This window comes from Oryza sativa, chromosome 7 (genome assembly GCF_034140825.1).
Source record: "Oryza sativa Japonica Group chromosome 7, ASM3414082v1".
Classification (NCBI taxonomy): domain Eukaryota; kingdom Viridiplantae; phylum Streptophyta; class Magnoliopsida; order Poales; family Poaceae; genus Oryza; species Oryza sativa.
Window position 1 is genome coordinate 7250923 of NC_089041.1, and position 17717 is coordinate 7268639.

The window sequence follows — 17717 nt, forward strand, 5'->3', positions numbered from 1 at the left end:
GGGTTAGGGCTCGGGGTGTGGGGGGTAGGCCGTAGGCGTGGTTATCTTTCAATAAAACCCTTGTATTTGTTATTTTTACAGAGCTACCCCTAAAATCAGATTTTTCTCTTCTTTGCATTGTATTTCTCTGAAGGTTAAGGGGTTTTTTGTGAAAAGTACAACAGGCTGTCAGGTAGTACGAGGGTTAGTTTAAAATTTTATACATAGACAAGGATTTTTTTGCAAAATAACCAGATCGCAAACCGGACACCAGCGGTGGAGGAAACCGCCACGCGGGCATCCTCAAACGTGAGATTAACAGTGAAATTACCGGTAAACCGCGTTTTCCCGGTCGCAAACGCGCTCTCGAGGAGCCGTAATCGCAAAACGGCGACGTGTTAATCACCGAGGTAGCCAGAAAAAAATTAAAAAAACGGAGAAAAAGGGGATGGTTAGGGGAGTTATTGATTGATGATTCTCACGAGTTATAGTATAGAATCCAGAATGAATTAGAAGCCAGAAGTAGAAAAATCCAGCTTTTCCAAATTTTTAAGAAAGCTGGCTACTAATCAGTTGTTTATCAGAATCTTAAGCTCTCCAAACAGACCTTATATGTGCAGATAAGTTAAAGGATTAGCTTCCGATGCACTATATTGCACATATGGTCTGGTTTTATATAGAAATCAGCCATAGTCAAATTTTAAATTTTAAATTTTAATTTTGAAGTTGATTTGAAGTTTTTTATCAATGTTTATTTTTCAAGTATTGATTTTTAAATCGCTAACTATATATATATATATATATATATATATATATATATATAGAAAAAACTATTCTACACCCAAGGTATAAAATAGTTGTTCTATACCCCCCTCCCTCCAACCCACCTCCTCTCCCCCCAAGGGTCCAAAACCCACCTCCCACCTCAGTTAAAGGCTGGTCAAAGGTTCCCCACGTCGGTCAAACCCACCGGTGACTTTTCCCACCACCCCCTCTCTTCTTAGCTCTCGTCTCGGAACGACGTAGTAATGTCTTGTTCATCGTGCAGTAACACCGTGTTTTACTTGCAGTAACAAAATTAAAATTTAGTCATAATATAGTCATGATGGATCTACTTTTGATAAGCACTTTTTTTCGAACATCATGGTGCAAACGGTTTTTAAAAGTAGTATATGATGTGAGAGATATTACCCTTCAAAGATATGTTTTAAAAACTTAACTCTCCACAAGCAGTAATACTATATCAAAAGTGTTACTACTAACTGTTTTGTGTTACTGTAATCACATCATGTCGTTACTGTAACGATTATAAGTTTCATAGTAACATAGTGTGGAAACCCTCCATATGCAGTAACACTATAGCATCATGGTGGAAACGGTTTTCAAAAATAATATATATCTTATAAGATATTGCTTTTCAAAGAATATTTTGAACTTTAGCCCTCCACATGCAGTAACAGAATGTATAATTTACAGTAACAAGGGCATATACATGCAGTAACATGGTTTTACCAAATGTATAAAATTGTTCAAAACACTCATACATCAATCAGACCTCGCTCAAAGCCACCTACAGACTTTACCAATGGCCCACCTATTCGATCTTCATCTCGTAAAAATGACATAGTAAAACTACAATTATCGTGCAGTAACATAGCTAGTTGGAAGTGGTAACATACACCTATCATGCAGTAACACTTATACTTTTGTGCAGTAACAAGTATACAGTTAGCACGTGAGGCTTTATCCTATCATGTGAAAACACATCCTTTCTCTGCCATGTCACGCATCTCTCCTCACCCGCCTTATCTGCACTCTCCTCCCTCATCCGTACCATTCAATACATTGTTCAAACAAAAACATATAGTAAATTAATTTTAGCACGTGTAAGATACATGGTACAATTTCGTAGTAACCATCATCACGGAATTAAAGTAACATGCTCGGTTAATACACAAAACACAAGTTATTACTGCTATTTAGCACTATATTACTACACAATTCTAACTAGATAAATGTAGCATCCGCTTGAGGGTTTGACCAAGATTGGACAATTTGTATAGTATCATTTTCATTCTAATATGCTATCATATATTGTTTAGTAAGCTATTCAAACAAAAAACAAGGTAGATTATTTCTACCTCCATGAAAGAAGCAAATCAATTCCGTTACAATTTCTTAGTAACATCATCATGGAATTGCAGTAAAACGATCGGTTACTGCAAAACACATATATTGTTAATGTACACGGGCACTAACGTTACTGCACAATTTTCACAATATGAATGTTGCATCCGCTTAGGAGTTTGAACGAGATTAGTCATCATGGATTCACTTTGACTAGTTTGAGCAAAATTGGTGGCGGTTCTTGGCCTCCAATTACACTCCTAATATTCCCGATTCGAGCAAACACTGACCACCCCTCGTCTCTCACATGTCCTCCTCATCATAAAGAAAACTATTTTTTTCTCTATGTAAAATTTATTGGTTGTTATTACGTTATTGTGGTAACATTACCAAGCAATTGCAGTAACACACTGTTACTGTAAAAGTTGTAGTAGTTACTGCACTCTCGTAGTAACACGGAACAAATGGTAGTAATAGTAATGCTATAGTGTTACTACATATGGAGGATTAAACTTCAAAATGCTAACCTTTGAAGAGCAATATCTCGCAAAATATGCATTATTTTTTGAAATCATTTGCACTATGATGCTAGAAAAAAAGTACTTGTCAAAAGTAGATCCGTCGTGACTATATTTGAACTATATTTTAGTGTTGTTACTGCACGTTGAACGCGCTGATGAGCCTAGAGGGGGGGTGAATAGGCTGTCCCTGAAAACTTAAAAACAAATCGCAGCGGTAAAATTTAAACAGACCCGGAACTTCCTGGTAAGGAACTCCGGAACTTCCGGCCTTCCAGGCCCGGAACTTCCAATGTTCTAGGACAGGAACTTCCGGGTAACAGAACAGAGATGAAATTCAAATTTCGAAACAGGAGACTAAGCCAATCTTCACAAGAAAGAGCACAGGTATTCTAAGTAGAGGATAGATCACAGAATCATCCACAGAAACATCACAGAAATAGACAAGGGCGATTTTTTCCCGAAATTCGGATCTTGCGATCCTACTCTCTGTTGAGGAGCTCCAAAGAGCTGGGTCTCGATTAACCCCTTGCCTCATTTGTGCAAAAACCCTAGAGGAAATCCATAGCCTTCAACCCTAAACACTCCTAGGCAAATTTCTAGAATTGAGTGACCACCAAGATCCAACTCAACCTACTTCTAGAAATCTGCCACAAGTATAGGTTACTCTACTTGGAAAACCTCTAGAATCTTAGCACAAGAACTTCATTAACTTAACTCGTTCCCTTTCGGAGGAGAGGAGATCCTTCACAAACTTACCCGGGACATCCACAATATGCAACGGATTCTCACGGGCGACACCTAACTGTCTAGGAGATCATCTCCAAGAGTAATAAGAACCGAGATGCAGCCCACGAGATATTCCAAGTGCTCACCCAAGATCCTAGTCTTCACACATCTCCAAATCTTCTTCTCTCCCTCTCAATCTCTCTTTCTCACAAGAATTAGGCTCTAGATTGAGTGGAGAAGGCAAAAAAAAAACACTTGGGAGAGGCTAGCAACAACTCTAGGTTCGAAAAGTAAAAGTGGAATAGCCAAAGAATGAGCTGGAAACGAGCTGTATATGTATAACGGCTAGGTGACGTCATCTAGCCGTTACTCACAATTTTGAACTGGAAACTAGACAGGAAGTTCCGGACCTGGAAGACAGGAACTTCCGGACTACACTTAGGAAAAACTTTTTCACAAGACCGGAACTTTTGGACCTGGAAGACAGGAAGTTCTGGACTTGCACTTTTGGACAGATGGAGTATTTGCAAAAATGACTCCTAGGGAAACTTGACACTTGGTTCACACTAAGAGCACTTGACATATCTCAGAGCATCACCTGGAACCCCTCTTAATAGTACGGTTTTTCCTAAAAACTCGATTTCAAAAAATAAACTATCCTATGCACTTCTCGAGTTCCGGTCCGCTTTGATTTTGTACTTTTGGGGGGTCTCCAAGCATCCATCTTCCACACCTTGGACTAATGCACCTGAAAGTCATTCAATGAACTCATTAGTCCCTTAACCACATTTGTCATTAATCACCAAAACCCACTAGGGGGATTAATGCACTTTCACACGTAAACTGCGGCGTTACTACACAATGACCGTCACATTACTGCACCGTATCTGTGAGACGAGAGCTGAGAAAGGGTGGGTGATGGAAGAAGCCACAGGTGGGTTTGACCCGAGATTTAACCGACGTGGAAGCGCTTTGACTAATGTGGGAGATAGGTTTGGCCGCTATTCGTGTAGAATAGTCTTACCATATATATATATATGTATATATATATATGTATGTATGTATATATATGTATATATGTATATATGTATGTATGTATGTATGTATATATATATATATATATGTATATACGTATATATATATATATATGTATATATATATATATGTATATATATATGTATATATATATATATATATGTATGTATATGTATGTAGTAAATTTGTTAGGGGCTCCATGGTGCCCATACTCCAATGCCATCCACCGTTCGCTTGCTTTAAGATCCGTGCATACTCAAAACACGGTATTATAATCTATTAGCGGGTTTAACCCAATAAGACTCATGATTCACATGCATATACTCATGATTTTGTTTGCAATATTAATTCATGCCCGCTAATTGCTATTATTATCCTTCCATTTTCTATGCAGATACATATGCCCAGTGATAGTATTCCATTTTTCATGTTCACGGTTTTCTTGGCCACACTGGTACACCATTGTCCGCGAGCTCTTTCGTCGTTGCTGCTGGTCCTTCCGCGCGAGCTCCGTCACCGACGACATTCTCGTCACCACGCCGTAACGAAGCCGGACGGCCACAAGCTTCTTCGTCGCTGCCGCTGGTTGTCCATGAGTTTCGTTACACGGACGGCGTTCGTCCATGAGGTTCTTGTTGGCAGACAGACCTCCGCAACCTTCGTTACAGCGCAGGACGTCCGCGTGCGGCGTGCCTCCTCGCCATCGCTGCCCGTCATCCGTGAGGTTTGGCACTAACCGTAGGTATGTGAAAAGTCTAGATCCCAGAATTTATCGTTCGTATAGTTTAAGTTGACATGCAGTACTCCCGTGCGTATGTATATGATTTTCCCTTTTTTTTCCACAGTATTTTACTAACCAAACCCATGTTGAATCGCCAGCTGGTACCCAAGAGCAAAATTGTTTAATTTTGACAAGTGAACAATTGCAAAAATGTTCCTCCGATGTATATTCTAAATAAATTCAATTCAAGTGTGTATTAATTTATACCCGGGTATAAATTAATACACACTTGAATTGAATTTACTTAGAATATACCTTTACGTTTTTTTGGTGCCTAACGGATATATACACAACTCTGATGTATACGAAGAACTCGAATGAATTCTGGTGTGTGGGAGGACTTAATCCGGTAATTATTTTTAATTACATATTACATGTTGGGCTCTTTCAATTTGGTTTCAAGTACAATTTTACCTTCTCGCGCCAACTTGTTATTCTACTAACAAAATTACTTATTTTATGAATCTTAGGTATCCATTGACAATATCAGAGCAGGCATGTGATGGATATAATGGCAATGAAGACTAATGCGGCTACACTCCCAGATGTCGTCCAACAACTTATGAAGCAATACAACAGTGCTGTTTCGGAATGAAGCAAGATACTTTTTTAAACCTCTATTGTATGAAATAACTTCTGTTGCATGATGCAAGAATTATTCGAATTAATTGTTGCTTTTCAGTCAGACTACATGAGTAATAATGCTTTGACATAGATACAAATTCGATTTTGCTATATCTCACTCGAAAGATTTTTTCTTATCTCTCACTCGATTTTCTCACTCAAATTTACAGTGCATTTTCTTGTAAGTTACAGTGTAATTTATAAAACTTACACTATAACTTTTGTAAGTTACACTGTAATTTTTGAATTTTTGCATGTAAATTTTAAATTTTGTATTGGATTTGGTCTTTTTCTTGAGGATATGGTAATTTAGTGTCCATTATGGTGTTTCTTAATTGCTTTTTGCTTTTTATTATATCTATCGGATTTTAATCCAAAGATTAAAAATCTGTGTGATACGATCATAAAAATCTTTCGAAAGATGTATAGGTACTCCCATACAAATTTATATTTTTTAATTTGTGCCCATACCTGACGTGTAAGGTTAATTGTATCAAATTCTAAGATGGTGCATATGTCACCTGGTTTTCTTTTTCATGGTTGTGTGTTCTCGGCCAATATGTACTTTGGCTATTCTTTCCAAAAGTTAAGTATGCACTAATGTCACGACTGAACATTGTGTATTTTCCAAAAAATAAATATTGGTTACTGACCATTTTCTAGAGTGATCAATCAGTTTTAAATATAATTATTTAGTTTACAGGACATATATATATGTGTTATATGTGTGTACGCTGGGTACGCGGTATTTGTGTACGTACGTGGCAGGTGTGAATATTCTGTTTTTATTATAAGAAAAGGCATGTAGGTATGACTTGTGGTCGTGATTTTTGCAAGTGTGTATGTACCATTTTATTCAAAACAAAAACTATGCATATTCCCAACCTAACATAACTGGATTTTTTTTTGAAGAAAATAACCAGATATATTAAAACAGATTTTTTAAATATCTTCATTACATGTCATGAGCAATCTCGACCGGTGCTTATCACACATGGTATATGTACGTGCACGACCGGTACGCGGTATATGTGTATCTGTCAGGCGTGTACGTACGTTGGGTTTTTAATGTATGAAAAGGCAGTACTTAATTGGTATAACTCATGCATTCGTGTACAAACAAGTGCAGACGTATGAGTTGTGGATGTGCATGAACATAGGTATTATATATGATGTGAATATAAGTACATATTTATGTCTCCCGTACGCAGGCAAGGGAGTATGGTGTGTAATTAATTTGGTTATTTTTCCCGTAAACTATACTTACACATATAAAAAATTAATCAACCAATTCTAGCGTATATTCCCGTGCCAGCGTAACCAGGCATGTGATTTTATCTTTATTAGATGCCAAGTTAATTCGCGAGCGATATTCCCGTTGTACAAGTTAATTTCCATATATATTTTTCTGCATACTGTACATATGGAAAAATATAACTGAACTTAACACGGTACAAGTTAATTTCTTTCATGCAATTTAAAACTTTGTACTCACCAATTTAGCTAGGTACATACGGAAAAAATAACTGAACTTAACAGTATATTTCTATCACGAGATTTAAAATTTTGTACTTAAAAGTTATGTTTGATTTATAAACAGTTTAGATAGGTATATGGAAAAAAGATCACGGAGTCGCAAAGCAAACTCGGCGACATATGGGCAAGTTTTTTATTCAAAATATGGCAATATACCGTAGCATATACTTAGATACAAAATTTATATATACTTAGATTCCTTATTTGAATATAGTTGGACTTGCACATATTTCTATTTATATTACCATATACACAATTAATGTGTACCTATTACATTCCATGCATAGCTATTACATAGCTTCCTATTTCCAAGTACTAAATACCTCCTTTCCGTTTTCTCATATACTTAGCTTCCAGATCTGCATATACTTAGATTGGAGATTTTCGGATTATATTTCCATACCAACTCATACCATTATTATCATATAAACCGCAGACCCATGATTTCTGTTGACAAATGTATAGAAATCAATTTTCACCCGAAAAGCATGCCTGGAAAGGTATTAAATACACACAATTGATCTTCCGAAATATTTTGCATGCATGCAAATGTTGTCACTTTCCAAACCGATTATACTTAACGGGTGAACCCGTTAATCAAAACTCCATGCCAAGATCAGCTCGATCAGTACCTAATCCTACGGTAGATATCAATGGTGCCTGGGCACCATGGAGCCCTATGTATATATGTATGTATGTATATATATACATATATATATATATATATATATGTATATATATATATGTATATATGTATGTATGTATGTATGTGTGTACCATAATTTTACACACAAATTATTGTTATTTTGCTAATACGTCGCTCTAAGGTTATGTATTGATGTTTGGGCCTCAACGATACCTGTTGTGCTTAAGAGAATACACGTTAGCACTCCGTATTACATCGTAGGTCTGAATCAATTTCTCGCAAGTAGCGGTGGTGGATAGATATCGGTATTGAAGGGATAAAAACTTCTCGGTAAGACGGTGGAAATTTATTTTTAGACTAAGGAATTTTATTCTAAATGTCCTTTCGTGCTCTCAAATATGCTAGTGATAATAAGTTTAGTTTGACTAATGATATAGAGAAGTTTAACCTACCAAGATAGAAAAGAAGACAAAATTGATGGTGCATGAGTACTCTTTCAGTCTTTCATATATTACCACTAATTAAAAATGTGAAAGTTACTAGCATTGTTATATGTTTTATGTGAAAAATGCCTCCTATTCAAATCATGAAAAAAAAGAAACTTTCAAATCATGAAATTAAAACTTTCAACCCAAAATCTCCTAAACTTTCCATTCATGAATCAAAATTTCAACCCAAATCTCCTAGACTTTCAAGCCAAGAGTCCAACTTTCAACTCAAATATCTCAAACCTTCTACTCAGGAGTCAAAATTTTTGACTCAAATATCCAATAAAAACACATTTATAAAAGTATATCGGAGTACAAGTATAGAGCAAACTAGGTGATACCCTGCGCTTTGCTGCGGAATTCATGGATGAGTATATATTAAATATTGTCAAAATGATGAAAGTAGAAATGTTGAGAAAATAATGTGAGGAAGATGATTTGACACATACCTGTTGATCTCTATAATATACTAATATTGTAGATGGTGTGTCATGCTTGCATGGAATTTAAAATAGGCTAGAATAGTTATTGCTAGTGAAGATGTGGCATGCTTGCATGGGATTTTAAATGAGTTAGAATAGTAATTAGTAGTGGGTGATGATGTGGCATGCTTGCATGTTGAGCTTTAGCTTATAATAATTGTTAGTGGGTACCACTATATAGAAAGTATAGATTACATCATGTAGTGTAAGAATGTGCAGTGGGGTGTTTTTAGTAAGTGTAACAACATGTAAAACACTTCGGTGTAACAATTATTTAGTTCATGCAAACCAGCCCTAAAATCTATCGTGAAACAAAATCAACATGACCCAATCATCTTATTAACTAGTTGGCACCCCGCGTCTTGCCACGGGTTATGTAGTTTTATCGTCAAACAAAATCGTAGTTTTAAATGGTTAGATGCAACTCTATCTCTACAAAATATATGATAATGTGGCTTTATATATACCTTATGTTACTACAATACAATTCATATTTTATTTTTCCAAGCGTCATTCTGTATTCGTTGTATATTGTTATAAGAGTAAAATGCACTAGCGGTCCTTAAACTTGTTATGAGGTTTCATTTAGGTCCACGAACTTGCAAAGCGCACATCGAGGTCTCTAAACTTGGTTTATTGTATCATTCCGGTCCAAAGTGTCGTTTGACCGTGGTCTTGTGTACGTGGCATGCCACGTGGCATTTTTTTCCTTTCCCCTTTTCTTTTTCCTCCTATTCTTTTATCTTCTTCCTCCACTAGAGTCACCTCGAGCTCCCCCGCGTCGAAGAGGCCGAAGAAGACATAAATGAAAGAGGAAGAAGAGAGAAAAAAAGAAATAATAATAATAATAATAATAATAATAATAATAATAATAATAATAATAATAATAATAATAATAATAATAATAATAATAATAATAATAATAATAATAATAATAATAATAATAATAATGTGCCATGTCATTGTCTACATGTCATGCCACGTAGGCAAGACCATGGGCAAATGAGACTTTGGACCGGAATGATACAATAAATCAAGTTTAGGGACCTCGATACACAATTTATAAGTTCGTGGACCTAGATGAAACCTGCTTACAAATTCAAGGACCGCCTATGCAATTTACTCTTGTTATAATATATGAATATTATTTTCATGCGCAATATGGGTATCGTTGTGGTTAGACAATTTGCATCTCTCTGCTTCATTCAAGCTTTTTCTGAAAATTGATTTAGGTAACAATACGTAATAATTATATGCTATCTAATCATGCATAATAAAACAAAACACACATCTTAAACAATAATTTGAGTTGTACTTGGAAAACATGGTACTAGATCATACCCCGCCGCGTTGATGCGGAGCATCTATGTGTCAAATAACTATGAAGCATATAGAGATGTGCATATTGCATACAAAGAACATGACAGTGAAACAAACACCTTAATGTGGTTCTGCGGCTCCATCGTTGCCCATTTCAAAGGTTTTTTGCTCAAGATCAAAAAGATGGAAACTCAAAAGTGAATCGTGATTCTAGTGCTACCTGTCTACTTGAAATATATGATGTGTGTAAATAAGCATTTCATCAAACAGGGGAAAACCTTGCTCGGAGAAATTTACCTCAGAATTGATTCACTCGGTTCAGCTGTTTGGGGAGTAAACAGCCTGAGCGCTTATCAGTCTTGATCATACTCAAGCGAGGAAGCAAGAACACAAATGCTCATGGTATCCATCTCCATCCAAGCAACCGTAGTCGACCAATATATAGCCGGCTGAATTAAAGATCTTGATTTTCTTCTTGGAAGACTGGGAGGGGGGGGAGGGGGAACAGTTTGGGGCAAAGGAGGCGAACCGGATGATTGGCTTCCATGCAGCTGCAGGAGTCCATGCGGTGGTCGACAGTTAAAAGCTGGGAGGTGGTTTGAAAGCTGCGGGAGTTTTGATAGCCATGAAGTCTGCTCTTCATGGGCGTCGACGGTTCCGTTCCTCCTTAGTCCTAACACGCCAAGGAGGCAAACAGGCTGCAAAGCAGCTGGTGGTAGGCGCGCTCGGCTTGACGCGGGAGGGGGAGAGATGGGCGTTGCAGGCTCCGGTGCAGCGCTGGGGACAGGGGAGGCGATGCAGCTGAGGGGGGGGGCGACCTCGCGCGTTGCGCAGCGTGGGAGAGGGAAAGATGCAGCGCCGTGGGAGGAGGTGATGCAAATGCTGCGGTGTGCGGATTAACAGTGAAGAACTCATTGCTGTGTTGGGCTTGGGCTATCTGTTCTTTTTGGCCCAGTAAGCAAATCGACTGGAAATATCGTTGGACGTTTGATTTTGATCCAATGGTTGGAAGAAAAAAAGGTGACGTGGAAGCACCAAAACTCAGAGAATTCCTATTAGTGGGGATGATTTGTATAGGTATATATGATAACAATGCTATCTGTGACTATGAGGTGGAGCAAAGGGAGGTGATTGGATAACTAATAAATGATTGAATTGAATGAATAAGTAGCTTCTTGATCCAATGGTTGTTAACTTTGTACTAATGTGATCTGATGACTTAAAATTGTTGATGATGTGGCTTCTTGCATTTCTTACTTTATAGGAGTAAATACGCCTTAGTGGATACCAACTATATAGGAAGATATGATGTGATTTATATTCCAGAGTTGCGTATTCACACATAGGTTGTGTTATTTTATGATGGGATGTTCGAAGAAATGCGCATGCTTTCTTACTCTAAACGGTACGGCTGGTTTTTTGCAAAAAAAAGTCTATATATGAATTTATAAGAAAATTATTTTAAATCAATTTTTAACTTTATAATATTTAATTAATTCCTTTTGTATCCTCAAACGATGCAACTATTCAAACATTTTTTTTAAAAAAACTCATATGGCCACGTCAACATCCAGCCAGTTAACCAAGACCATTAGAATCAAGTCATCAACCGGCAACGGCTTGTTCGGTTGGCGGCATGTTGCCACTCCGAGTTTGGCTCAACTCATGCAAAATGCACCTCTCATTCATTGGCATATCACCTATATTTTTCTTTAAGCGAACACATAAGACAGTGCTAGCTTGTATATTAAAATAGTAGAAAAAAATTACAAGATTATAACTATTGGAAGCTATAATAAGAAAAAACACATGATTATAACTAACTTTCTCCATTTCATATTATAAGACTTTCTAGCATTGCCCATATTTATATAGATGTTAATGAATCTATGCTAGAAAATCTTATAATATGAAACGGAGGGAGTATTAGAAGCTATAATAAGGAAAAAAACACATAAGCACGTCCCAGTGGGAAATAAAGCAAATGGTTACGGCAAATGGTGATGTCAACGGTGATGAGTACATAGATGGAGTTGGGACAACAAGATGTCAACGGTGTTCACAAACGATGACCCAATTGCGACAGCAATATTGAACAATCGCCAACCGTCCTACAGACCTGTCACACGTGGGTACATGGAGGAACAGAATGAACAAATCCATATGCTTGCTTCTGAAACGAAACACAGATATTATTACCACATAAGCTGTACTTACCATTCTACGGCAGATAAGTAGAGATCGAAAACTGTAATATATAATATAGAACCTTTCAGTCAGACAAATTTCGGTCGGACATTTTTCACAGCAGATTGAAAACCTGCACACAAAAATGATTTCGGAAACAAGTTGAGAGTGCATTGAACCATGCTCAAATACATAATTAATCCCTATATCACGAGAGACAAACATCCTTACAACAGATTGATCTCAGAGGCGGGCTTGAAAATTGCCCAATTACAGTGCTCCTTTGACTGAATATACTAGGCTCCAGGTCGCCATTTCATTGTCAGTTAATCATCTCTAGGTCTCTTCAGGTTCACTGCTCTATACATAACCTTGGCTCTGTTGCCGTGCAAGTAAATTTCCATGCAAATCCCTGGACTACACCTCCTAGAGAAGCTAAGCAGCTCCTGGCACACCTCCTCGCTGACAGTTACTGAAGGACCAAACATTACTGTAATCATCTTGAGCACTGGCGCCCATGTCAACAGTCGCTTCACAAAACATATTTCATACTCTGCTCCACTCAAATTGTTGATTTCAACTTTCTGGAGAAAATTCAAGCAGATATCCATACTCTCCCAGTCCGACGGCTTGTAACAGATGCAGCCAGATGAGCAAGAAACTTCTCCCTGAAAACATTGGTTTCATAATATTGAGTGGCATATGATTTAAATCTATCCCCTCCAGAGAAGTGACTGTGACATGTAGAGAAAGGGAGAAATACAAAAAAGAAGTAAAAAACATTACACAGATACACCGACCACAATTACAATATTTACTGTTAAGATTTCAATTTATCGTATGGCGTGGTTTGCTTCTAAGTCACCAACCTGAATATATGGCTAACAAATCCATATCAATCACCAGTAAGTAAGTAACATCGGCAGCTATATTTCAATCATATATCACAGAAATCCAAAGCAGCACTACTCTCTTTGGTGGGTACAAGGATGAGAGAGAGATGCACTCATCACCATTGCAATTTTTCACATCCCATGTGCCATATGTAACAATCGGATGCAAGGAGTTGATCTGACAGGAAAATCAAAGGCACTATAGTCTGAAACTCTGAATATGGAAAGACCATTAGTTGTAATAGATACACCATGGAGGGGCATATCAGTATCGAGACCGACACATCAAGTACCACTGTGTACAGTTAGAGGAACAAGCTGAGTGCGTAAAAGAAGAAATACTTCTATCACTTTTGACAGCAACCAAAGTATTTAATCACATTGAATAAGTATGCATTACCTTAAGGTGATGATCCAAGTCCAGGTGCAACTCTCTTACACCAGTAGACGTCCTAAGCAATTGGAATACACAAGGTCCAAAGGCATGGCCTGCTGTTATTGACCTCAGAGATAAGATCTCAATGGCAGGGAGAGTATTCATGTCCTCCATCAAGAACTCACAGTCAACCATGCTCTGCAAATTAACAGAGATTCATACAATGTCTTACATAACAATGTGTAAAACAGGACCAAATGGAAACTGAAGATCTTGATCAATGGTCAGAAGTTGTAGATTCATTAATATAGTTATTGTAGTAAGTACACCATTCCATCCCTTAATTAATATGTGTATTTTGACATTGCACAGGACTAAGGAGGTGAGGAGATTGAGAAATGTACGAGGTATATACAGCTTCAGATAAAGAACATCCAGAAAGTTCCATATGTATGGCTTGAGAAATCCAATGGGAACACTTTTAAAGGGAAATTGATCCAGGAATGCCCTCAATTTCTCCATTATCTAACCAATCATGTGCAAATACACATACCAGAGTGCATACATGTCCTCCCAACTTATATATTCACGTTTGATTAGGACACTTATTTAGATGCTAATGTGAAACATATACTAAAACACGGACTCGGACAAATGATATCTGGACCATGGGTTATATCAACAATTTCAAAATCCTCTTTTAAAATGTTGTGTGCCTATGCCGGCATACTAGCAGTGGCTGCTGGGGAACTACAAAGAGAGTATTACGACATTTCGTTCAACGTTTCGATAATGTAGTTCAGCAACAAGAGAGAAGGTGTACTCACAGATGGATAAATGAGATAGAGGTCGACATTTGAGACTGCTTTGAAATGCTGGAGGAGTGACATAGAGCCCGGGTATCAAGAATCGACAAGATTCGGCGGTCCATACACCGAAAGGTTCAAGGTGTCGAGTCTCTTGAGGTGTTGTATCACATTGAAGTGGACCGAGTTCCAATCGCACAGACCAATCCACCCAAGTTTCTCCAACGCCGCAGCAGAGATGTCAGCGGCTCTTACCGCCCTCTTGTCTAAGCAATGGACCAGATGCAGTGTTCTAAGCATGGGAGCAGAAATCGTGAGCTGCTGCAGTTCTTCCAGCTCAAAGAGGCCAACGGTGAGGAGAGTCTTGGAGCGGATGGCTGATTTGACAAGCCTTGAGAATTGCAGAGAGTGAGCGCTTGCAGCGACGGGCACCGCTCGGAGGAGACGATGTCGCCGAGATGATCACACTGGCTGTCGTCAAGCCGGAAGCGGGTCAAGCGCAGCACGGACAGCTTCGCGAAGACACCGAAGGGAGGCAGCCGGATGGTAAGGTAGGCGAAGCGGATGCTGATCTCCGTGGCCTTCCGGAAGCAGGGGATGTGAAACGCGGCCCCAATCCCGGCCGCCGCCGCCGCCACCGGATTTCTCTTCTTCCTCATCACGATGTCGAGGAGGAGCTTGCCTGCTAAGCTGCGCGCGGCCAAGTGGAGGACGGCGGCGACCTCGTGCGGGGCGGGGTCGTGGCTGCAGAGCTCGAGACGGTGGAGGAGCGGGGCGTCGTGGGAGAGGAGCGCGGCGGTGACGCGGGCGAGGTCGGTGACGGCGGGGAACCGTAGCTCCGGGAGGGTGGTCCAGAGGCTGCGCCAGCGGCGGGCGAGGACGCTGGTGCGCGCCGCGGCGGCGGCGGAGCGGAGGCGGAGGAGGATGAGGTGGAGGACGTCGTCGGGGAGCGCGCTCAGGAGGTCGCCGGCCCCGCCGCCGCCGTCCGCCATTGCAATTTCGTCGGGTAGGGTTTTAGGAATGCGGTTTTCCAATTTGGTGTGACTCCCTAATTGTCTTTTTTCCCCATCCTCTCTCTGTTTAATTCGGAAAAAAAAATGTTCATTGGATCATGCCATTATAAATTTACATGTTTAGAAAAATGTCATTATTATTTATAAAATTGGAAGCATGTTGTCGACGGTGGATACCCGTAGACCGGATATAGAGGGTATTAGGATCCGTTGGTACGAGGATCTACGTAATACGACATTAAGCAAGCAAAAGACAAGCATTGTACTAGTTCAGGCTCCTTGGTATGTAATAGCTCTAATCCAGTTGGTATAGGATTATATGATGAAAACCACAGATTACAAAGTGTATAGCAAAACTCGATGATACCGACGAGACCGTAGTCGAGTTGGTCCGACTAGATCTCCCGGCGACTTGACTCCTGCAGGCTCCGACTCCGTAGGCTATGGTGGATGTGTTAGCGGTGATATTCGATGTCTTAGGTCCTGCCCAGGGGTCCCTTATATACCGCGGGTCAGTTAATCTCCGAGTCAACGTACATCCAAGGATAGAGGGTATACCTTATCCGTAACCCTGACACATGTCATTACAATTTAGAGGCTGCTAAGGATCGGACATCCGATCTGATGCAAATCATCGGACGGTGTTGCACCGTACTATTGAGAAATGTTTCACATGTTTCATCCCTCAGTAAAAATTGTTTCAATGAAAATGTTCCAGATGTTTCGCTGCTAGAGAAAAATGTTTCAGCACTTGAGCAAAATTGTTTCAACCAAATGAAATATTCAACAATACGGATTGCCACACCATGAAATCAATTTAAGCAACATCAAATTAAAATGGAATGAAACACCTTAATATAATAAAGTGCAACAAAAAATAAAAAAAAAGCTCAAACATTACTAAAAAAATTTCACGCATTTTTAGATGTTTCATCAAATGAGAAGAAAAATGTTTCATCGCTTTGACGAAAGTGTTTCAACCAAATGCAATCGAAACATATCGATTGCAACATGAAGAATCAACATATGTAACATTGAATTCGAATCAAAATAAAATGAAACACCTTAATACAACAAAGTGCAACATAAGCTAAACCCACATCTGTCTTCTTCTTCAACTCCAACCACCCCTAGACGAGCAACGGCACGAGATGGACAAACTTGGCTAAGACCAGTTGCATTCGCATCAGGTCCTCGACGGTGGCCATGTCTAGCGCCGTCGCCATTGCCATCGCTATCGCGTCGCCTCCGCATGCTTGGAACGGCGACCACCTCGGCGAGGTGGTCAAGGCTCGCCAGGGCAGGAACCTCTTCTTCAGCATCTATGTGACTATGTCGAGGGCCATGTCCTCGAGGAACCAAGATAGAGCTCGTCGCGTATTCGGGATGGAGCACTTCGCGCCGTCGAGGATGAGATGGAGCTCGTCGCCGCCGTCAAGGACGAGCTGGAACTCGTCGCGCCGTCGAGATGGAGCTCGTCGCTGTTGACGACGAGATGGAGCTCATCGCGCCATCTCCGCTGTAGTGAAAGAGAGGGGAGAGAGAGAGCATATAGAGATAGAGGGGAGAGATGAGGGAATGTCTGTGAGAGGATAAGATTGACGTGGGTGACGAAGAATGGGTTGAGTCAATGGCGGGTCCCACCAAACGTTTTTCGTCCAATATTTTATTCGCTCCCGGACACTCGATACGAAGCGTTTTCCTTACAATTTAACATGTCTTCGAGATGTACCACTGCTTACCCTTTCACTGATATTTCTAAATTTTTCTGACCAAATTGCCCTCATCTTCTTCCTTTATTCCCTTCTTTGTTCCCTTTTCTCTCTTCATCTTTCGGCCAGGGACGATGAGCAGCACCGGTGGGAGGCGCGCAGCTGCACGTACAGCTTCGGTGCACGCAGCGGCAGGGGACGACGAGCGATTGCACGGCTTCGGCTGCTAGGGAGGACCAGTGGCTCCGGCAGGAGCCGGGTAGCTGCACGGCTTCGGCGCACGCGGCGGCCGGGGAAGACGAGCAGCTACACGGCTTCGGCAGCCAGGGACGACGAGCCATGGATCAACCTTCTTTCTTCCAACTTTTCAGTTTCTCCAAGAAATTAGTTCACTTAGTTATCTAAAAAAAACTAAAGAGCTGAATTAGGCAGATTCAAAAATGCGCACTACCAAACATGATTGCA

The 17717-nt window shown here is 39.8% G+C and overlaps 1 pseudogene across 1 annotated transcript; it reads right to left on the minus strand.

Moving 5' to 3' along the window:
• Positions 1-12563: 12563 nt before the first annotated feature.
• LOC9268507 (putative F-box/FBD/LRR-repeat protein At4g03220) lies at positions 12564-15559 on the minus strand (annotated as a pseudogene). Its single transcript, XR_001547359.3, has 3 exons — positions 14549-15559; positions 13746-13919; positions 12564-13120 (listed from the first exon to the last, which is right to left on the minus strand). The product of XR_001547359.3 is annotated as a putative F-box/FBD/LRR-repeat protein At4g03220 (transcript).
• Positions 15560-17717: the final 2158 nt, after the last annotated feature.